Raw genomic sequence first — 24,389 nt, 5'->3', positions numbered from 1 at the left:
CCCTCTAGGGGCTATTTGGGTGCAGTCCTGGCGCCTACGGCGCCAGGCTCATATGGAGAGTCAGTCCGGGCGCCATATGCGCCAGGCTCATAGATTAAAACTCACCTGATGCAGACCATGCTGCAAATTTACCTGATGCAGACCATGCTGCAAGAGCTCCAAGCCAAACGAGGCTTGGAAGGGACTATTTTACCTAGGGACTATTTTTTTACTCGGGTGGGGCTGGTGAGGAATACTTACCTGGGACTACTTTGGAGGCTATTTAAACCACGCCCGAAGAGCAGCACACGCTTCACGTTATTCTGCATCCAGCAGCGTAACGCTCACCGTGCCTGCAAGTCTGCATCCAGTCTTCTGCCACGCCCGTCTCGAGTTTGGAGCTCCTAGAAAAAGGGAGAAAGAAGGAGAAAAGATTAGAACCAGGGCCGGTCCTTGCATCAGGCAGCCCAGGCGGCTGCCTGACGTCAGTCACCCTCTAGGGGGCACTGCACCAGCAGTCCACACTGCTAGAATACACGTGTAACACGTTTGTTTCCTAACATTATAAAAATGAATAAATGAAAAAGTAGTATCCACTGCCACCAGCCAAAACTCGGTCGGGGGAACTGGACAGTGCCCCCTCGAACAACAGACCCCGGGGCAATCGAATTGCCCCGACCAGTACGTCCACAATAGGATGGTTTGTACTGGTTCTGTTCATAATTTGAGACTAGTAAAGCCAATGGTGACTTTACATGCCCTGGGAGACAGTAGTCAGTCCCAGGGTATGGAGTCTATGTTGGGGGGACGCGACGACACCCCTGGGTTACTGCACGGAGGGTGCTGTTTAACCCACATATCAAAAACACATGAAACCCTATGGGGTAAAGGACCCCATAGCCCATAGAACACATACAAAGTCAAAGGAACACCTCAAATCATGTCCAAGAGTGGGAGGAAAAAGAGTCTCACTCTTAGCAGGAGAAAAAAATAAACCCCAAAAATACAGCAAAGCTGCTGGGGGACTCACTAGGTTTGGGAACTTAGCCTTTACGGAGAATTCTCCCTAACACTCAGTACATAAAAGACTTTGCCATCATTAGCAAACCACTGCAAGCACTTACCAAACAGCATACAACATTCAACTGGTCATGAGAATGTCAAAAAGCTTTCACGATCATCCGCAGTCACGTTGCACAGGCAGAGAACATGGCCTATTTTGACACCGACCATGAGTCAGAATTGGCAGTGGATGCGAGCCCGGTGGGGCTAGGAGCAATATTAGCCCAAAAACACAAAGACAACTCGACCCAGAGGCACAATGTGAAATATGCAAGCCGGAGCCTATCGGTAACAGACCAAGCCTACTCGCAAACCCGAGAAGGAGAGCTTGGCAGTTGTCTGGGCTTGTGAATGCCGATGATATGCAGATCATGGTCCGTCTTGATCTCACTAGGGCTGGTACTACGTCTCGGCTACGAAGTTGCCTGGAAGACCTTGGCGCCTGGATGGCGACCAATTGGCTAAAGCTCAATGGCTCAAAAACTGACGTACTGGTGGTGGGCACTTCTAACCCCCCCTCCTTCTGGACCCCTGATTTCTGGTCCTCCTCATTAGGCACATGCCCTACACCTGCAACCTCAGTCAAGAATCTGGGTGTCCTGCTCTCTTCTTCTCTTTCCATGGCACCCCAGGTGTCATCGGTATGTAAATCTGGGCATTTTAAACTGCGGATTTTGCGTAAGTTGCTACCTTTTATTCCTACCAAACATTGTGCTCCTATGGTGGCTGCCTTGGTCCTGAGTACCACAGATTATTGTAACTCTCTTTATCTATGTCAGCCGAACCACCTAACTAAACACCTTCAATTGATCCAAAATTCTGATACTATAGCGGTTATCCGCCCTCTTCCATGTTTGACATTATCCACGGGCCAGGAAAAGAAGAAAAGCTGTCAGACCTCCTGTCAAGACACCCAAGGCCAGGGAACTCCCTGGATTTCTGGTACAACAAGCTGTTCCCCAAGGAATCGATTCAACAAGATTAATACAGGAGGTCTGGAATGACGCCGCCTGTCAAATAGTCATCGAAGGACTAAGATCAGGTCAGTGGTGGAGGGCGAAGGAATGGAGTAGGCTCGAGAATGATAAAATGAAAAAGGATGTGGAACACTTACTGCAAGTAAAAGAAGAAATGGCCCTATCAGAGGAGAAACTACTACTACTCAAAGGACACAAGATTGTGATAGTCTCGGGATGATAGCTCAGGCGCAATGTGCTCACCTTGGAAGCAAGACGATGCAGAGCAACACAGGTTCGATCCCCGGGTCAACGATTAGAAACCTCTGACGCATTATAAATAACCAATTATAATATATTAATATAATAATACCGTCCACACTGAGGAGGAGAGTAGTGGAGATTGCATAGGGGAATAGTCTCCACCAAGCAGATGTTGACACAAAAAGTATGGTTCCCGAAGTTGGACTCGTTGGTCGAAGAGCTGTTACGGGAATGTCCAACGTGTTGCCTCATCACGCCAAATCAGCATCCGGAAACACTAAACATGTCAGAACTGCTTGGGGTTTTTGGGAAGTGTTAGCGGCTGATTTCATCGGGCCCATTGAGAGTGGGAAATATGTACTTGTGAGTATGGACGAATACTCATGCTTCCCAGAAACCCAACTTGTGTCTTCTAAGGCTGCCCACCACGACATTCCGGTGTTGAACCGTATATTTACAGCATATGGAATACCAAGACAAGTGAAGACGGACAATGGACCTCCATTTACAAGCCAAGACTACAGGGAGTTCAGTGAGTATATGGGGTTCCAGCATCAGAAAATAACTCCTCTAAGGCCACAGGCCAAAGGGATGATCGAACGCTTCATAGCCAACCTAAAACGAGCACCTCAAATAGCACACCTCACCGGACAGCAATACAAACAGGTACTCCATCAGCTGCTGTGAGACTATAGGAGCACCCCGCATAGCTCCACGGGAGAAATGACCAGCAGACGTAATGTTCGGGAGAAATGTTTTACACGAATTTGCCACAAAGTGAACCCGCAAGCTGTGGCCACCCTGGTGATGTGGAGCTGAGGGAGAGAAACACGCAAGCAAATCAGAAGATGAAAGAGTATGCAGAGACTCGAAGAAGGGCCAGTAGGGGAAGTGGTGCTGGTCAAGCAGCCCCAGACCAGCAAGCACATGGCCGCGTTCCATGAAGATCTGCTCATCATAACCACCCGGAAAGGGTCGATGATTACAGCAGAAGGGGAACAATGATGCATATCAAGAAACTCCTCGCATTTCAAAAGACTGACCATCAATGAACCCCACACCATTGTCGCAAAAGAGAGTACTGCTACTCCTCGGATGACTCCTACCAAGGGGATGGGGAAGAGTCCGACATAGTCGCGACAGTGAAACCTGTCTATGCGGACCCACCCGGGATGGGAGAAGGGGAGAACCAACAGCCTTGGTGAGCCAGGACCAAACCATAATGCCTCATCGAGGAGATGGAGGGAGAGCATCTCACAACCACCATGCAATGTTTAATTTGGGGGGTGACATGTTGGGTATTGTAGTTCAGGCAAAGGGGCGGGATCTGGGCGACAAGTGACATGAAGGGAAGAGTTGGCTGTTGGGTATTTACGACTGTGCAATAAAGATGTGTTGTGCAACCACTCCGTCTTCACGCCTTGTTTGTTTGTTTGTTTGTTTGTTTATTTGGTATAGCGCAGAACCAAACCCGAAGGGGTAGCTGGGCGCAAACAGTACAAGATTACTTAAGAACTTAGTTACAGGAGAAATACAATTTATGCAGTTCGCAGTTAAATCAAGAAAAGTGCAGTTTATACAGTTCACGATAGATCAAAGGTGAGTATAGAAGGAAAGCAGAAGGAAAAGAAGAAAAAATGCGGAACTACGGTTCAGTCTAGTTGATCGGATGTCATTCAGCTGGTTGCAGACGTCTAGTGTCTATGTGGGAGGGGAAGGTCAAGCTAAGTGTCATTGGCATGGATCCAAGTGAGGACTTTTCGCCTGAAACTAGAGTAAGGTTGGTCCATTCTGAGATCCAAAGGGAGTTTGTTCCAAGTTTGCGCAGCTATGATTGGGAAACTAGAGCCGCCGGCTGTACTCTTTTTGTATCTAGGCATCACTAAGGTGAAGGCGTTGGTCAGTCTAGTGGGACGGTTTGAGGTTCTCCTGTGGATTCTATTGGCCAGATAAGGGGGGGCAATGTTGTTAAGACATTTGGAGGTGAGGGAGAGTATTTTGAGGGTGATCCTGTCTTTGATTTTTAGCCAATGGATATTTTTCCTAAAGGTGGAGATGTGGGCTCTGTTAGGAATATTTAAAGCTACTCTGATAGCGTTATTTTGGAGAGTTTGTAGTTTGTCAAGGATATACTTGTTAGAGCCTGCATAGAGGGCATTGCAGTAATCCAGCTTGGATATGATGAGAGCATTGGCTAATGTGATGCAGCTAGTCTCAGTTAGAAAGGGTCTACATGCTCGGATCAATTTGCAAGTATATGCCGTGGAGGATGCTAGAGAGTTCGTTTGTTTTTTGAAGGTGAGCGTTGAGTCAAGATAAACCCCGAGGGTTTTGACTGCAGGCATCACTTTGATGACGTTATTGTCGATGTTAAATGAGGCATAGTTAGGGTCAAGTTTTTTGATAACCAACGCTGAGCCAATGATCAGTAGCTCAGTCTTGTCGTCGTTCAGGCAGAGGCCATGGGATGCCATCCAAGCCTGAATGAGGAGATATATCTTATTTACTAAGTCCGTGTCTTCCAAGAAGTTACCCGAAAGGGGGATTAGAATCTGAGTGTCATCTGCGTAATTAGTGTAGACAACACCCAGTCTGTCCAGCTTATCAAACAGGGGCTTAGTAAAGATGTTATACATCGTCGGAGAAACACATGATCCTTGGGGGACACCGCATGAAACTTGTATGGGATCAGCGGCTGCTGAGGGGGAGAAGACTCTCATTGTCCGGTTTGCAAGGAAGGATTGTACCCAGGTTATGGCATCACTTGAGAAATGAGCGGCTGAGCTTAGGTGATTGCATAAGACTGCATGATCTACCAAGTCGAAGGCCGCAGATAGGTCAAGGAGGAGTAGCATCGCTGTTTTACCATTGTCCTTCAACTCGTCAATTTGGGTCTTGAGGTCAATCAAGGCTGTTTCAGTGCCATGAAGGGGACGGAAGCCAGATTGCCGTGATCCTAGTAAATTGTTAGTTTCTAAGTAGTCCTGGATTTGCAGGTATGCTACTCTGTCTATGATTTTAAGTAGGAAAGGGACAGTAGTGATGGGTCTGTAGTTAGTTGGTATAGCAGGGTCAAGTGTTTGTTTTTTTAGCAAGGGAAGCACCCAGGATTGTTTGAGGTTGTTAGGTACTAGATTAGACTTAAAGGATGCATTAATGAGTTTCAAAATGAAGGGTGCTAGGTCTCGAGCTGCATCTTTTATAATTTGGGCCGGACAGTTGTCACCTTTACAGTTGGAGGGTTTTAGAGATAGTATGATTTTTTCTGTCTCCAATATGGATATTTTTCTGAAGCTAAATGGGTGAGGGGTGTTAGATTGGTTAGGGAGGAGCTGAGGTTGCAATATGGGTTCTGTAGGCAGGAGCAAGGAAGCTTTTTTGTTAGCAATTTTAGATTGGAGCAGGCTGATTTTACCCGCCAGGGCATTTTGTATATTAGTGCACCAGGGCTTGTTTTTAGGAATGTTGTCAGGTGGGGTTATGGGTGTTTCCATTTCACGGAGGATGGAAAATAGCTCCTTAGTGTCTGATTTGGCTTTGGAGATTCTGTCATTGAAGGTGTTTCTTTTAGTGCTTATGATTTCCTTTTTATACTGTTTGGCGAGGGTGGCTAATTTGGTTTTGTTCTCCTCAGTGGGTGAGTGTTGCCAGATAGACTGCAACTTTCTTTTTTGGATTCTAAGGTCTTTCAGGTATGGCGTGAACCAGTTGTTAAGGTGACAGAGTTGTTTGCTTTTGCGCAGCTTGGTAGGGGCAATCGAGTCAAGTGCCTTGATCATAGAGCTGTTATAAGCTTCTACAAGCAACGTAGGGTCTGTGATGTTGTCTAAGTTATTGAGAGTAGGGAGAAGGTGGGGTAGGAGTTGTTCTGATGTGATGTCTTTTTTACTTCTGGTGGGAAGTGGCGGGGCCATGAGTATAGGTTTGGGCCGGATAAGGTCTAGTGAGGCATTGAATACAATTAAGTGGTGGTCAGTCCAGGATTGTGGTATTATGTTGGTAATACTGATGTTACAGTTCCGATCAGCAACCCAGTCTAGGGTTCTACCTTTGGCATGAGTAGGAGAGGAGACTTTTTGAGATAGGGCGTAGTCATTCAGGAGTGAGGCGACAGATAGGGCATGTTTGTCGTTGCTGTCATTAAAGCCCAGGTTAAAGTCTCCCAGTAATAGTATTTGAGCATGGTCTTTAGTATTGTTGGTTATGATACTGGTTATGTCGTCTTCAAAGGTTCCCAATGGTCCAGGAGGTCTGTATATAACATGCAAGGTGAGAGTCCGGTTGCAAGAGAGGTGCAATTTGGCAGTAAGGAGTTCACAAGATGAGAATATCAGGGTAGTAGCTAGTTTGATAGGTAAGGTAGCTTTATGAATGATGGCTAGGCCGCCACCTTTAGTGTTAGGTCTATCGACTCTTAGTAGTTGGTAGCCGTCTGGTGTAGCTAGCATGATGGCAGGGCCAGCCGCGTCATGGAGCCATGTTTCGGTTATGACTAATAGGTCTAAGTTTTCATTAGTTAGGGTGTCCGAGATCTCAGTAGCATGGGCGACCATGGATCTTGCATTAATGAGAGATCCAATTATTGATAAGGTACTAGTTGGTTGAGTCGAGGGGGGTTGTTTATTTTTAGTGGGGGCAACTCTTTGTGACGGTGGCTGGTTAGTAGATATAGGAACAGGGCGAGGGGTGGTAGGTTTGGGGTATTGCGAACGTTTGTTTGCTAGATCGATATATCCTCTGTGATTGTGGTAGGAAGATGGTTCATGAAGACAGGACAGTCTTGCCCTCAGTCTCATGTTTCTGTCTTTAGCAGGGTGTGAGTCCGTGGTTGCAAATGCCATGGTGGTAAGGAGGCTCAGGGCCTTATTCGTGCCCTGTGCGATCCCTGCATTTCCCAGCTGACAGTCCCAGAAGGGATACCAGACAAACGGCTTTTCAAGATGTGGGTTATGTTTTCCTTAATATGGAGGTATTGGTACGAATATGAAAGTGAGGTGTGCATACACGCAACACTGGTATCGTTCATGTCCCCTATATTTCCATTTTCAATCCACCGACGGGTTTTCAGGTAATATTGCACATACAATATTGTAATGCTGCACCAACCATGCTTGCTAATTTAAACACTTAAAACGACCTCCATTTACCAGCGTGCTTCTTCAGTTTTACCTTCTATTTAAACAATGTGATGTGTCATGTGGGAAACGAACATGGCGTGCATGGGCGTAGGACATGGGAGGGACAGGGGGGACAAATCCCCCCCACAATTGTAAGTGGGGAGGATATAATGCCACTTATCCCCCCACAATTCACTTGCATCCAGAGAAATTTCTCTATGTGTCAGAATGACGCCTACATCTAACTTTTACTGAGACTGCAACGTCCTTGGCTCTCACTGATCAGAGGTGTGTCTCACTAATCAGAGGTGTGTATGAGAGCTGTGCATAATCTGTAGTGTAGTAGGCAAGTTTCTCACCGTGTGATGCTCCTTAAATCCATGTCCTCTAAGGAAGGGCACTTGTAAAACTGGCAAACTAGGGCGCAACAGTATACAGAATTGAGAATTCACAAGTGACTGTGAAATCATTTTAACGTGGGCATCGCCGTAGTGCACCATTTGCGTATTTCATTCTGCAAAGGTTACTCTCTTGTATGCTTGCTGGACATTTGTGAAGCCCATTATTATGAGGATCTAATACATTTGGTAAAACACATTTTAGTACAGCGCTTAGAATCTGGATGCTCATGGCATGAAGAATTAAAAGCAATGTAATTGCAGTTTAATTTGCTCCCATTTAGAAAACGTGGCATTGCTTCCCGCTACCTAAGGGGAAGGAGTGTACAGATGTGTGCATGTTCTGAAAGAAGTGTGTGATGCAATGTCATTTTGCAAAAGAAACCTTAAAAAACATCGCAAAAAACTGTTGGTCCAGCAGGGCACCACGCTGACAAGCCACTTGCTATTTCCACCCGGTCTTTGTTTCGTGCAGTGCACTTGTAATTTGCACTTTTTATAACCGTTGGCGGCAGAATAAATGGCAATGAGTAAGGAGTACATTAAGAGAATCAATTTTCTGACAAGTTCCAGTTCCTCGGGATATGATAGTGTTTTATGTCATTGACATGCCTTGTCCTAGTCCCATCTCCCTCTAAATTCTCAAACTGCCTAGAATGTCCCAGTTGCCAAATGACACTTTGTATTCTTTCAAGATACAGGTGCAACCCTGGTTTGTTTAAATTTGACAAAGCTGGCTGGTTAAATTCTACAATTTCTGTCTCTTTGAAATAAAAAAAGAGAGGGTTACCTTTGTTATTGTGGCACTATCTTTTTAGCTCTCATAAGTCATGACAAATTGCTGCCTGCAGGGATGAAAAAGTAAGTACAGGCTGGCCACTTTATTGTTGTGTTATTCTGCTATACATCGCACCTAACATGCTAATATTGGCTGGAGGTGGTCAACAGGGGTGCACAATGAGCGTCACTGCAAACGGGTGGGATTTCAGTGATTTACAGGGTGCAGAACTGAGGTGGAAGCTGGTTGCAGAGTTTAGCTGCTGTTGATGAGAATCTGCCATTGCCGCCTCTCACTCGAAGGTGGGGGATGCACAGACACCAGCGGCCTAGGCGAGAGAGAGTGCAGATAGGGTGCACATTTCCTAATAAAGAAGACAAGGGGCCCTGTTGCTAAGGGGTGATATTGTGCACCTGACTCAATGCTTTAAAAACAACAGACTAGCCCACTGGCACCCTCAATGCCCTTGACGACAAAACTCTGAGATTAAGATGGGCTACTTTATTCGGAGGGTCCAACTTCATGAAGCTGTCTATGGCTGTGGTAGGCTAAGGTAGGTTGGATTTACTGTAGTGTTTTGAGGCAAAGAAACATAACCATTCCAATCTCGGCCAATCATGATTTTGCGGGCCTCGGGCACATGGCAGGAGTAAACCAAGAACCTCTCAAGAATCCCAAATTCAGGGCTTGTTCCATCAAAGTTCAATCAGATACATGGGGGGTCATTACGAGTTTGGAGGTAGCCATGGTGCTAGTAGCGCCATGGCTGCCTCCAAACCCGGGTCTGGGTCCGGTCTGACAGAATGGTGACTTACTGGGTCATTTCAACCTTGGAGGATCCGGTAAGTCCCCATTCTGTAGACCATTCCCCATTCCTATTTGAGCCCCCATAGGGCTCAATGGGAATGGGGAAGGCGCTAATTACGGGCCCGCAAATAGCGGGCCCGTTATTAGCGCCCTGGTCCCTTAGTGGGACCTGCAAAGGACGTGTGGTCAGACCACACGTCCTTTGCGGGTCCCGCTAAGGGACCTCGGAATCGGGCGGTAAGGGTTTAACGGCATCGGCATCATTACCGTTCACAGTTAACCCTTACCGCCCAACTCAGAATGAGGCCCATAGACTATTATGACCCAGGATCACCTCAGTTTTAGCTGCATAGATTTTCAGCTCGTTAGCATGCATCCTGCACCACATCAGTGACCTACACTCTGGGGAGCAGGAAGGAACACAGGATCCTTGCAGAGATGGTCTCCCGGAGGGTGGAAACTCCCTGCTGTGCGCTCATCCTCTCTACTGCACTCTCCAACACAGGCTACGAGACAAAGAACAAGTGACCAAAACATAATTCTGACCCTTGATTACTCACCTGCCCATTTCTGGGATCTTTGTCATACCACTTGATCACAGTGGGGTGACCTTGGACAAAAAAAGTAACCAAATCTATTTGTGATCTTGGGAAAATCACTGTCTCCGTTTGCCCCAACCTACATTTTTGCAAAAACTAGGGGGTTGACGGGTTAAAATAGGTTACTCCCCCAGGAACAAGTACATATATGTCTGCTGGAGAAATGTGTGCCGCAGGTTGGTTACAGGTTAAAATCCCAGCATGCTCGAAGTACGAATGGGCGGATTTCAGATATCTGTGCATATACAGTAGGTGACAAATTCAAACCCACTTAGATAGCTCAGGCAGTCAGAGTGACTGCTACAGACTGCAGAGAGGTTGCACAAGCTTAGGGATCTGCCGATAATCTGAAGGTACCAGGTTTCAATAGGAAAGACAACTCAGCGGTTTATTGTACCTGTGTTTAACCTGGAGGACTTGCACAACTGCAGAGAAAGTAGAAACGATCCAAGGACCTGACCTCAAGGATCAGGTATTCCAAAGCATGAAAATCACATGTGGTTGGAGATTAACTAGGGGCAGGGTATCTCCATTCCAACATCACCTATTTGTAGTATGGGAAAGTGGGACAAGGCTACGGTTTGTGTCCCTTATTTCTGCAGAATCCCCAGTTTATAGGTGAGAAATAAACAAGTGGGCACTCATAAAACTGCAGTCCACACCTCCCACACACCCCAGTAGGGGGATGCACTAACCCTGCACATCTGCTTAGGTTAGGGCGGGAGTGAATGAAAAAAGTGCTGCATATGCCCCATGGGGAGAGCAGGAAGGACCCCATAGTTTGCAGATAGTTCAATGTAATTCTCCTGAAGACCCGTTTGGGCTGGTGGCAGGAGGGGTGGGTGTCCTTGTGGACTGCAGATGGGGACACTACTCAACAGGCAACAGTTCTGTGTAGGGTAATTTCCTGATGGGTAGGTACTTGGATGAGGACACTTTGATTAGGGACCAGCAGCCAAAGGCTCACGTCAGTAGGAGAGGTTATTAAATGGATGTAGGGGGCAGTGCAGAGAATGAGCCAGAACAAGACGGAGCACGCTCCCACAAAAAAGGCCTTGCAGGAGCACCACTCGCTTTCAGAAAACTAGTCACAGAGCGCTGCCTAATCTACTAATAATAATAATTTCGCATTTATATAGCGCTACGAACCGTATCTGAGCGCTGCTTATTATTACCCACAGTGCTCATTTATCAACCTTGGAAGGATGAAAGGCTGAGTTTTGCCCTGTGGGATTCGAGCCTGCGTTAGCAAGCTCTGCACAGATGTCAAAGGGAGCGCTCTACTCGCTTTGCCACTTGACCGGCTAGCAGAAAGCAGATCTTCCACTATGTGCTGCTCTTTCCTCAGGCCCAGGGGCTCATACAGACATCTACAAAGGAAATCTGAAGCTACATTATTAACAAGCTCTTCCACTAGCTTTTGGAAATCTCAGCACTGGAAACTGCCAAAGCCTCGCAAACAGTGCTGCAGCTGTCCAAATTGATATGTATGTTCTGAAATTTACAGACATCTCTTTATTAGGGTCAATAGTGTGGCCAATCAAAACAGAAAAGTCCATTATTCACTTAAAAGGGCTTCTTACTGAACCTATATAAGAAATATTTAACATTTAGAATTGTGGACATTATGAAGTTCCCATAATGCTCTTTGCTTTTATGAAAAACGGTACTATTGAGTTCGTTGAAGAGACACTGTATTGTGCAACCTGGCCAGCGGCCACACCCCTTGGCACCGCCCCCGAGGATACCTTTGAGTGTGGATGAGGTGAAGGCTGTGGTGGTGAAGCGGGTTATGGATGAGTGGCAGGAGAGGTGGGAGAGTGGGGTGAAGGGCAGGTGGACGTTTGGTGTTCGTGAGAAAGTGTCTGTGAAGGTGGATGCAGGGAAACTGGAATGGAGGAGGAGGGAGGAGGTGATGCTGAACCGGTTGAGGAAAGGGCATGTGGGGCTGAATGACAGTCTGTTTCGAGTGGGGAAGCGTGAGTCGAGGGACTGTGTGGTGTGTGGGGTGCCTGAGACTGTGGGACATTTTTTGCTTGCGTGTGAGAGGCATGTTGAGGAGAGAGAGTTGATGAGGGTTCCTTTGTCTGCGTTGGGAGTGGCTGAACTGAGTGGGAAGGCTTTGCTCTGAGGAGTCGGGGTGAGAGGCAGGGAGAGGAGCAGTGTGCTGCTAGATTTTGTGGGACAGACTGGGCGGTGGGAGGAGTTATGAGAATGTGAGGGCTGTGTGTAAGATTGGTGGGGTAGGTGCACATCATCCTTTTGGATGGGGAAGCGCCTGCGTGGGTCCGCCCACGCATTCAATAATTTGAAAGTAAGAAAGAAAGACCTTCCCACAGCCCCGCCCCTCCAAAGAGGTGACAGTTCCCCTCAAACATTGGTTCCATTGCCAGGTCTGGTAGGGGGTATATTCGTATGGGGACAGTAAGCAACAGCAATGGTTGCTTCACTGGAAAGGGTGCACTCCTGAATGGGGGCATTAAAGGAGGGAATATGTAGTTCAAAAAGCAAAAATTGGCAGATTTTACTCTGTGGTTTGTGGCTGTAGCAAAGTCCTCAAGGTGTCCCCTGTCCCCCCCAGATTGTATGTGTCTCCTACGCCCCTGATGACGTGGAAACAAATTATTTGTAAGGTAGAAATTGGGGGACATTTAAGACCACATGTCACTTGTGTGTCCTTTGAATGAAAACTGGTAGTCTAACCCCCAGTGGGTATTATGCTTCCATTAACTGGGCAAGGATCCATCTGAGGGCACCAAGTAGTCCTCGGGCATACTAGTAGGGCATTGCAAGAGTGGGGGGGAGGTGAGGGTGAACCACGATAAAAGTCCTGCTACTTCTCCACCAAATGCAGTGCATGCAAATGTATTCCATTGCAGCATGTCTCTGTAATGATTCTGCAGTTTTATGCAGGAAACTCATATATTGGCACTCGGTCCAGGCGCTCTGGGGCAAAATACATGCAAACCTCCTCATTTGCATATGGATTGCACCAACAGAAGTTACTTCACAGAAAAGCACAAAGCAGTCTTTGATACTTGGAGGCACCATGAAAATGACTTTAGAATAAGCTGCTATAAGCAAGCCAAGTGGCAAATAACGTTGTGGTGCAAACTACCTCAATTGCACTATTATTATATATGGAGCAACTCTATAGTCATAAGGCTTTTTTTTAAACACCAGCTTCACCACTTAACCAACCAAGCATGTACTCATGTGGCAATCACTTCATATCGGGTTGGACAGAACGAGCAGCACTTAGAAATAGGTGCGACACTTAGAGCTACATTAACATGGACTTTTGCATTCCGGGTTCCATTCCATTAAGCATACATGCCAACCCTCCCAATTTAGGGGGGAGACTTCAGATTTTTCAGTGAAAAGTATTGCTATTTTTCACGTTCTCCCACCTAAAGTATTTCTAGCCCAATACATTCTTTTAGGAAAATGTATGTCTCCCAATTTCTCTGACAAAATATCCCTCCCAGCTGTCTCAGAATGTTGCTAATAATAGGATAAGCCATCACGGACAATGGCTAGTGGGCACTCCCAACGATCTATTCCTGCTCATTGCTCCTGGAGTCCTCCAGTAATAAATAGCTGCCTTTTACAAATGTGATACTTAAAACAAAGGGACATGATAAAAGGACAAGTTATGTGTGGTTAGGGATTAGGAGCAGGGGTGTTCAGAGGCATAGACTGTCTGTGCGTGTAAACTACCTAAATTTCACTATTATTATATATGGAGCAACTCTACAGTCATAAGGCTTTTTTTTTTACAACAGCATAATATATTAACGTAAGCTATGAAGTGAATCACTTATAAAGCTGCACCTTACGATTAAACACTGTGCAATTAATGATTTGCCCAGGATCACATATTTTGGTTAAATGGTGAAAATGGGATGTGGACAATTTAAGCAACTGAGCACATCATCCCAGGTTTAGTTGATGTTGATTTTTGTTAAGGTTTTGCTTTGCATTTCATGTGCTTAAATAATACTTTATTTATAGCAATGCCTTGGAAGCAAACCACATTACATAATAAGCTAGCCTTTCATAGTAAACTAACTATACACTATATATATGGTCATAGAAATATGTTGAGCAATAAGAGAATGGCTTTTGTTTTATTCTTCCCATCCTGCATCAAAGTCACAATAGCATCATGCAGATTAATGTAGGCTAACACATCTCCCTTGGGGTTTAAAGCCATAGTCAATATTTCAGAAAGCATGCAGCACTATGCACCCTTCTCACTTCTGATCACTCCCTCTCATTCCCATTTCTAAAGGGACAAAAGTCCCTACTAATAGTCCCCCCTCCATCCCATCAGTGCCTAATGCTCATAATTAAATGCTCGGTTGAAACAGAGAAATGTGAGAGCCGCTCTGATGCCCAGAGCTTCTTGGGACATTGTCCTGGCAGTGGGACACCTCTCCCGTTAAGAAAGGGTAAGGTGTCCTGATGCCAGGACAATGAACGTGCTGATCAGGAATTGCTCAGCACAATTTGTCCTGCTAGTGAGACACCTTTCCCATTGGGCACCCTCATCGAGGTGTCAAATGGGAGAGGTGTCCCACTGACAAATGTCCCGGTGAGGCTCTCTGAAGCTTGCCCCCATCCCCACCCCGCAACCCCACTCAGTATGCCACTGATGCCTATCCCCCGACTTGGGTGGATACTCCCAATTTTAAAATTAAAGATATTGATATTTTTCCCTTTCTCCGGCCTCAAAAAATTCTAACATCAATGTATGCCAATGGGGAAATTATTTTCTCTCGTTTTCGATGACACAATTTCCTTCATGGGTGCTTCAGAATGTTGGCATGTCTGAGAGTGTTATATTTTTCTCTGCTTTCTGGTGTTATTAGAAGCGTCATCAATATGCAGCATATGTGATCGAATAATTGTTTCCTGCAGTCTATGGTGCTGGCACAGACAGGGAGGAACGCCACAGACGGACTCTGAAGTATCCTAAAGAAGAAGCAGAAAACTGCTTAGTCTAGATTTTCTCTGCACCCCCACTGCTGAGAACAGGGTGCAAGTCAGTTCCTACTTTGTCAGACGACTGGTCACCTAACCCTGCCCCAGCACTTTTAAATTGACTGCATGTTTTTCCACACTTTGGATGGGTAGGACACTCACTCTGAGTGGGGAGGGAAGCAACTCCCCCTTTTGAGGTAGTGGGGTGCATTTACAGGCCCTAAAAAGAAATCCCTGCCACCTGAACAGCTGCATTAAACATTGCCACCAAAACAGCAAAACAAGAAGTTATGCGCTGCATTCAAACAGCCCTGCATTTGCTTTTCTTTCATCTGAATAACAAGAAGTTATGCACTGCGTTCAGAAAAGGCCCTGCGTTGCTGGTGTTTCCTCTGAATGACCAAAAAGTTATGCACTACATCCAAAAACGGCCTTGTCTTACTTTCAATTCACACGAGGGCAAGGATTTCAACAAAGCAACCCGACACAGCTTTTGTTTTCCCTTTCATGTGAACAGCAGCGCTCCAAAACACTGTAAATGAAAATAAATGGTTTGGCTTTTTCTTTTATTCTGACTCAAATCAAAGAACACTGTGCAGGAGGCCTACCACTCTGTGTCAATGGACCAACACAAATGCAAACTCACTCAAAAAGGACAAAGTAAAAAATCCCATGACCTATAGAACAGCATTTCAAATGTTAGATAAAAAAAACTGCTTGCACACGTGTGAAAGCAAGTGTGGCTAGAGTTGACCAGGAAGTGTGAGTTCCTCCTGCCCCCACTACCAAGTGAAACTGACAAACTTCAAAGGGTGTAATAAAAATCTCTGGTTACCAGCAGAGCTTGTGTAAGACGCTGGTCTGTGGGAGATGAAGCATTGCCCTCCCATATGCGACAGATCCTCCAAATTGACATTAAAGGATTGATTCATTTTAGCCATTTTTCGCAGCACTCAGAATAAGAAGTAGTTTAGTTTTCTGCTATTTTTCCATGTGATTTCCAGGCAGTTGTTTAGAGACTAAGCACATGTTCCTGGGATCTTGTGGACTGACATGGCCAGTTGTAACGCTCACCTGATTCTCGCAGAGGCGCCGGTCTTGACTGGGCGACTACCGTATCTTCAAAGGTGATGTGTAGCACCCGGTTGGCTCTTTGGGCTGGACCTCTGTGCACTGTATGCCTGACGTGTAGAGTAAGATGTCTGCAGATAGAAAATATGGGGTTAATGAACTGGGATTATTGGGGTGTCCCTATCTCTTTCCTCTTCTCCTCTCCTGTAGACCCCCAAAGGTTAACGCTCTCACCTTAGGTAAGTGAATGCCGAGCTCTCCATCTGCCTCGGGGCAGGGTGCTGTAACCAGTTTCTTCACTGGATAGGTAGCGCAGGCCTCTTGACTTCAGAGGACTGCTGTCCGTCGTTTACTGCACGAACGGTAAGTTTCGAGTCATTCAAATGTCTTTAAAGTCTTTAGTAATGATGTCTCTTGTTTTGCAGGGTTCCGGCGATAGCGGATGACGGGCTGAAGTGAGTTGAAGATGGAGCCCGTGTGATGAATAGAAGCGCCTGGAAGCACGTAAGTAAGCGCTTGTTGCCTGCTTCACTATGCGCTCTAACTGTCTTTTTATTTTGCAGGTACGAGTTCGGAGCGGCTGCAGGGTGCCGGAATACCCACTGGATTAGATGTGGAAAGGAGTAATGGCACGTGAGTATTAAAGTTCCCCAATGTCTTTAAACGCACCTTGTTTTGTCTTTCAGATGCGGGATGCAGCGCCGAAGGCCTCCGGAGCGTGCGAAGAGTTGGTAAACTTTTGTCTTTCAGATGCCGGAATGCAGTGTGAAGACCTCCGGAGCGCACAAAGAGTAGGTAAGCCTTTGCCTTTCAGATGCCGGAATGCTAACCTGTTCTTTCTTGTCTTTATAGGTGTTGCTGAAGACTGGATTCAGGATGGTAAGCCTTTGCCTTTCAGATGCCGGAATGCTAACCTGTTCTTTCTTGTCTTTATAGGTGTTGCTGAAGACTGGATTCAGGATGGTAAGCCTTTTTCCTTAGGCCCAGGACCGGATGCAGAAGACACGATGAGCGTTCTGCTGCAGAGGTTGCAGAATAACGCAAAGCAAGATTCATCCACCGGGTGTGGTTTAAATAGCCTCCTGTAGTGCTTAGGTGTCTCCTTCCACAGCCACGCCTAAGTAAGAAAAGAGTTCCTGGTAAGAAAAGAGTTCCTGCCTTCCAGAAGAGTTCCAGTGTTCTGAATCTAGGGAGTGGCTCCAGCCCCACCCAACAGGAAAAGTAGTTCCAAACAGAAGAGGATCAGAGGCTCAACTGGCAGGCAAGTAAGCAGCATGGTCTGCTGAAGGTAAGTCCACCCAAGCATTATGAGCCCGGCGCTTCCAGCGCTGGGACTGGGCATATTTATGAGCCTGGTGCCACTGGCGCCAGGACTGGGTCCAAAAGGTCCCAATTGGGACTGGTTGGCACTCGGAACCTGGGTTATGGATCTGCTTCCAAGGGAGTTGGGAAAACCCTGACCTTTTGGAAGCAGAGATCATGACAGTACCCCCCCTCAAGGCCCCTCCCAAACCGGGCTTCTCCGGGGGTTTTGGCTTGTCAGGAAATGTTCGGTGAAATCTTTTGATTAGGCGAGGAGCGTGGACATATTCAGCAGGTTCCCAGGATCTCTCTTGGGGGCCGTAGCCTTTCCAGTCAATTAGGTAGAATAGTTTAGATTTGGAGATCTTGGAGTCCAGAATGCTTTTGACTTCAAACTCGAGTTCTCCATCCACTAGGATAGGTTTTGGAGATTTGGTTAGTCGGGTTTGAGGTTGCACGGGTTTTAATAGAGAGACGTGGAAGACCGGATGTATCTTCATGTGCGGGGGCAAGTCCAACTTGACCGCTACTGGGTTTACTATGGTAGTGATGGAATAGGGACCAAGGTATCTTGGGTTGAATGTGCGTGGCCCTTTTAGAGATAGATATTTGGTGGATAACCAGACTTGATCCCCTACTTGATAGTGAGGGGCTTCCTTCCGATGTTGATCTGCTCCTTTCTTGTATTGTTCTTTAGCCCTTTGAAGGTGAGAAACAGCTTCCTTAAAGGCTTGGGTGATTGTAGAATGCAGGTAGTCTACTGCTGGTGTTTCAAGATCTTGGAGGGGATCCAACTCCGAGGTTCGAGGGTGACTGCCGTACAAAAGAAAAAACGGGGTTTTCCCAGTTCCCGAATGGACAGAGTTATTGTAGGCATACTCGGCTATCCAAAGGATATCTTTCCAAGTTTTTTCAGTTTGTTGCAGCATGCAGCGTAAATACTGTTCCAGAGTTTGATTGGTCCTCTCGGTTTGTCCGTCGGTCTGAGGGTGGTGACTGGTCGATAGTCTCACATCAATTTGAGCCGACCGACAGCAACTTCGCCAAAAATGAGAAATAAATTGACTACCTCGATCCGAAATTAGAACCGAAGGAAAACCGTGCAGTCGGACGATGTTTTCGAGAAATTCTCGGGCCAGAGTTGCTGCTGTTGGCAAGCCTTTGAGCGGAATGAAATGCGCCATCTTGGAGAATAAGTCCACGATTACTAGAATCGTATTGTATCCGGAGCATGGAGGTAGATCGGTGATGAAGTCCATAGAAAGCGTATGCCAAGGGCGAGGTGGGATGTCAATAGGGCGTAAGAGGCCTGCTGGTCTTTCCTTTTGACTCTTGTTTTGGGCGCATACTCCACAGGACATTATAAAGTCTCTGATATCTTTTTTCCAAGACGGCCACCAGAAGTAGCGCTTGATCTTTTCTGAGGTCTTGGCTATACCGGGATGACCTTCCATTAAAGAGTCGTGATAACAAGAGATTACTTTTTTCTGTAAATCTGTGCTGGGTAGGTATAATCGTTCTTGGAAATACAATAAGTTGTCCTTTACTGCAAAGTCCTTTCCCTGCAGATGCCAATTCTGTATGTCTGCTGGAGTTACAAGTTGCCTGGCTTTATCCTTAACTTCCTCTATGGAGTCTGTGGCGATTACACCCAGAATTTTTGTTCGGGAATGATTGGTACAGGTTTAGGGTTGACCAAGTGTTCTTCCACTCCCATCCGAGAAAGGGCATCGGCTTTACCGTTCTTTGTACCAGGTCGATAGGTAATTATGAAGTCAAACTCGGCAAAGAATAATGCCCAACGGAGTTGTCTAGAGGATTGGGCTTTTGCGGTCTTCAAATATTGCAGGTTTCGGTGATCCGTAATCACAGTAACGGTGTGTCGGGCCCCCAGCAGATAATGCCGCCAAGCCTTAAAGGCAGACTTGATAGCCAGAAGTTCCTTGTCAGTAATCGTGTAATTGATTTCAGGAGGCGAGAATTTGCGGGACCAAAATGCCACGGGATGCAACTGATTGGTTACCGGGTCCTTTTGTGATAGAACTGCCCCCATGGCAAGGCTTGAAGCATCAGTTTCCACGATGTAGGGGAGTTCGGGGCGAGGGTGTTTTAAGATTGGTGCAGAGATAAATTTAGTCTTCAAATCCTGGAAAGCTTGTTCCGCCTCGGTAGACCATTCAAAACGTTTGTTTTTCTTTAACAAGGCAGTGATGGGCTGGACTATTCGAGAGAATTCGGGGATAAACCTGCGGTAAAAGTTAGCGAAGCCTAACATGCTTTGCACACCTTTTACGGAGGATGGTGATGGCCATTTGAGAACTGCATCGACCTTCTTTGAATCCATACGCACTCCGCCAGGTGATAATATGAATCCCAAGAATTCAACTTCAGTCACTTTGAAAACACATTTTTCCAACTTAGCGAAAAGTTTGTGTTGACGCAATCTTTCGAGGACCATTTTCACGTGTTTCCGATGTTCAGATTCCGATGAAGAATAAACGAGGATGTCGTCAATGTAAACAACAACACATACATCTATGAGCTCTCTGAGGACATCGTTCATAAAATATTGAAAGGCGGCCGGGGCATTGCAAAGTCCGAAGGGCATGACCTGATATTCAAATAGCCCATACTTGGTGCGGAAGGCCGTCTTCCATTCATCGCCCTCTTTTACTCGTACCAAGTGGTAAGCTCCTCTAAGATCCAGCTTTGTATATATGCATGCTTTTCTGACTTGGTCCAGGAGTTCAGGGATCAAAGGTAACGGATATCTATTCTTAACGGTGATCTGGTTCAGGGAGCGATAATCGATACAAGTTCTAAGGTCTCCTTCCTTTTTTGGAACGAAGAACAAAGCTGAAGAAGCAGGGGACTTGGAAGGACGAATAAACCCATTTGCCAGGTATTGATCCAGGTATTGTCGAAGGTGAAGGTTCTCAGGCTCGATGAGGGCATAAATTCTACTACAAGGAGGAGTAGATCCAGGTATCAGGTCTATCTGGCAGTCATAAGACCTATGAGGAGGTAGAGAGTTAGCCTGATCCTTCCGGAAAACATCTTGGTATTCTAGGTATTCGGGAGGTAACTGGGGAGTCTCTGAAGAAATTGCGGCCAGTGCAACACCAGGTGGAGGGTGACAAGTAAAGACACATTCTGGAAACTGGACCGTTCTTGCTCGCCAATCGATCAGAGGATTGTGTTTCTCTAACCAAGGTATTCCTAGAATAATCTGAAACTGAGGGGCCTTGATCACATCGAACACGATCTTCTCATGGTGTCCATCTTGACTTACTAGCGTCTCCTCTTGAGTGGTATGCGTTACTGGCCCGGAGGCTATCTCCGTACCATCCACCGTAGTAATGACGTCCTTTACAGCCTTGGGACAAAGAGTTAGATTCATCCTCAAAACCATTTCATGATCCACATAATTGCCGATGGCACCGCTGTCGACGTAAGCTTCAATTGCATGTAATCGATCCGGATTATCAGGGCTAATGAGGACCATAGGTATCACGAAATGCGAGGTCACGGAACTGGTTTTCACGCTCGGCAAGAGGACCTCTATTCTTGTCGGGCGAGGTCGTTTCCCTGCTCAGAGTTTGTAACTTTGGTAACTGCAGCTCCTACTGCCTTCTTGGCAGGTTTCACCGGACAGTCTCGAAGAAAGTGCCCTGAGTTTCCGCAATATAGGCATAATTGCAACTGTTTCCTCCTTTCCCGCTCCCTTTGTGTTAGAGGACCTTTCAGACCCCCTATTTGCATGGGTTCCCCGGAGTCTACTCCTTTGGAAGGAGTTGGCGGTTTGGAAAATACTCGAGCATCAAACTTGGAACGATCGGCCTTCCTGTTCTGCAGCCTGTGATCTATTTGAACGACCAAGTCTATATAATCCGAACAGTCTTGTGGGGGATTCACTACTTGGGCTAAAACGTCTGTGAGCTCTCCACGTAGACCTCTATAAAACAGCGTAATCCTTTTGTCCTCAGGCCATTGAGTTTCCACTATTAGTCTATTGAAAGATGCAATATAAGCCAAAAGGTCTTGATTACCCTGTCGCAACGAAAGAAGCTCATTGTCCAAGGCCTGCCCCTGTGAATGTCTTGCGAACAGTTTTTCCATACTAAGCTGAAAGGCTTGAAAATCATGGAGAACCGGATCATCTTGATTAACTAGAGGGATCGACCAGTCTGCCGCATTGCCACTAAGGTACGAAAGTACAAAAGCTACTTTTGCTTGATCAGTTGGAAAGGCTGCTGGCCGGCATAAGAAGTGCAACCGGCACTGATTGATAAATACTGCAAACCTCTTTGGGTCACCAGAAAATCGTTCGGGCGGAGCCAGAGGTACATTCCCAGTTAGGTTGATCTGCACTGGATTCATAGAGGATGTTGAAGGAAGATTTGCCCCTGATGCGGGTAACGGGGTCTGTCCGGCTTGTGACTGTAGCACTTGTCTAGCAAGATTCTCTGTTTTCTCCTTGGAAATAATTAGTTCCCTTCTTAGAGCATTCGTTTCCTGACGAGCTGCATGCACTTCTGCCCTTAGTTCCCCAAGTAACCGGGCTAGGGGGTCAGTATCCGAGGTTTCCATAGCGCCTCGGCGAGAGTTTTGCGGTAGGCTTTGCGTTCTGTAACGCTCACCTGATTCTCGCAGAGGCGCCGGTCTTGACTGGGCGACTACCGTATCTTCAAAGGTGATGTGTAGCACCCGGTTGGCTCTTTGGGCTGGACCTCTGTGCACTGTATGCCTGACGTGTAGAGTAAGATGTCTGCAGATAGAAAATATGGGGTTAATGAACTGGGGTTATTGGGGTGTCCCTATCTCTTTCCTCTTCTCCTCTCCTGTAGACCCCCAAAGGTTAACGCTCTCACCTTAGGTAAGTGAATGCCGAGCTCTCCATCTGCCTCGGGGCAGGGTGCTGTAACCAGTTTCTTCACTGGATAGGTAGCGCAGGCCTCTTGACTTCAGAGGACTGCTGTCCGTCGTTTACTGCACGAACGGTAAGTTTCGAGTCATTCAAATGTCTTTAAAGTCTTTAGTAATGATGTCTCTTGTTTTGCAGGCTTCCGGCGATGGCGGATGACGGGCTGAAGTGAGTTGAAGATGGAGCCCGTGTGATGAATAGAAGCGCCTGGAAGCACGTAAGTAAGCGCTTGTTGCCTGCTTCACTATGCGCTCTAACTGTCTTTTTATTTTGCAGGTACGAGTTCGGAGCGGCTGCAGGGTGCCGGAATACCCACTGGATTAGATGTGGAAAGGAGTAATGGCACGTGAGTATTAAAGTTCCCCAATGTCTTTAAACGCACCTTGTTTTGTCTTTCAGATGCGGGATGCAGCGCCGAAGGCCTCCGGAGCGTGCGAAGAGTTGGTAAACTTTTGTCTTTCAGATGCCGGAATGCAGTGTGAAGACCTCCGGAGCGCACGAAGAGTAGGTAAGCCTTTGCCTTTCAGATGCCGGAATGCTAACCTGTTCTTTCTTGTCTTTATAGGTGTTGCTGAAGACTGGATTCAGGATGGTAAGCCTTTGCCTTTCAGATGCCGGAATGCTAACCTGTTCTTTCTTGTCTTTATAGGTGTTGCTGAAGACTGGATTCAGGATGGTAAGCCTTTTTCCTTAGGCCCAGGACCGGATGCAGAAGACACGATGAGCGTTCTGCTGCAGAGGTTGCAGAATAACGCAAAGCAAGATTCATCCACCGGGTGTGGTTTAAATAGCCTCCTGTAGTGCTTAGGTGTCTCCTTCCACAGCCACGCCTAAGTAAGAAAAGAGTTCCTGGTAAGAAAAGAGTTCCTGCCTTCCAGAAGAGTTCCAGTAATCTGAATCTAGGGAGTGGCTCCAGCCCCCACCCAACAGGAAAAGTAGTTCCAAACAGAAGAGGATCAGAGGCTCAACTGGCAGGCAAGTAAGCAGCATGGTCTGCTGAAGGTAAGTCCACCCAAGCATTATGAGCCCGGCGCTTCCAGCGCTGGGACTGGGCATATTTATGAGCCTGGTGCCAATGGCGCCAGGACTGGGTCCAAAAGGTCCCAATTGGGACTGGTTGGCACTCGGAACCTGGGTTATGGATCTGCTTCCAAGGGAGTTGGGAAAACCCTGACCTTTTGGAAGCAGAGATCATGACACCAGTAAAGACTAGTTTCTGGCTGATTTAAAAATGTGACAAGCATGAGATTTGATGGAAAGATTGAAATGGGATTATGAACATGCTTAATCATTTGCAGAGTTATAACTGTTATATATTTTATGAAAAGGACAAAAATGCGCCAAAGGGCCATTCTACCTCGCACAGAGTTGGCGAGCGGCTTACCTAATTCCATATGACTAACTGAAACTGCATATCTATTTCTTATGGCGGTGGCTAGTATAAATATAAAGTTAGGAAACATAACTCCATTTTGCTAAAAAGGTAACCTGAGAAACAAAGAACTGTAATAAATGCCAAACAGACAGAAGAGATGGCCCTCTCTCCCCTTGAAGCAATGATGCCAGGGGTGGAGAGAGGAATGATAGGCTGTCCTATCCCAGGGTAGGAGTATTTCTAGACTACTTCCCTTAGATTGTAAAGTGGATGATGTAATTTGGGCTATATAAGGGGGGACTGTTCTAGACAAAGGGAGGACATACACACAAGAATCTGGGGAGACAGGAGAAGGAGGACGGAGAGGAGGCAGCTGAACCCTACCAAGGAGAGTGCAGAGACCAGAACCCTTGACTAGCTGTCCAGAGTGTCCTGAGATCCAGCTGGCTGTCCAGAATCCCATCCAGGAGAGTGCAGTGACCAGATGCCTTCCCCTAGCTGTCCAGAGTGTCCTGAGAACCACTGGCCTTCCAGAATCCCAAACCAAGGCTTACTTTGTAAGTAGCAGATAACCCAATTGAAAGTCCCAAATTGCCAGTATAATTAATTCACCTTTCCATAGAAGAATCTGTATAAGCCTGTGTATGTTAGCGTATTCCTTTAATAACTCTCTCAGTTGTCTGTATAAATCCTTAGTATCATTTTGAAATCAATCAATTAATTCCCCCATTGAAATTCACGTTCAAATTGTTGTCGTTCAAAATCAACAAT

This window comes from Ambystoma mexicanum, chromosome 11 (genome assembly GCF_040938575.1).
Source record: "Ambystoma mexicanum isolate Mex_15411 chromosome 11, UKY_AmexF1_1, whole genome shotgun sequence".
NCBI lineage: Eukaryota > Metazoa > Chordata > Amphibia > Caudata > Ambystomatidae > Ambystoma > Ambystoma mexicanum.
This window is presented reverse-complemented; position numbering follows the sequence as displayed.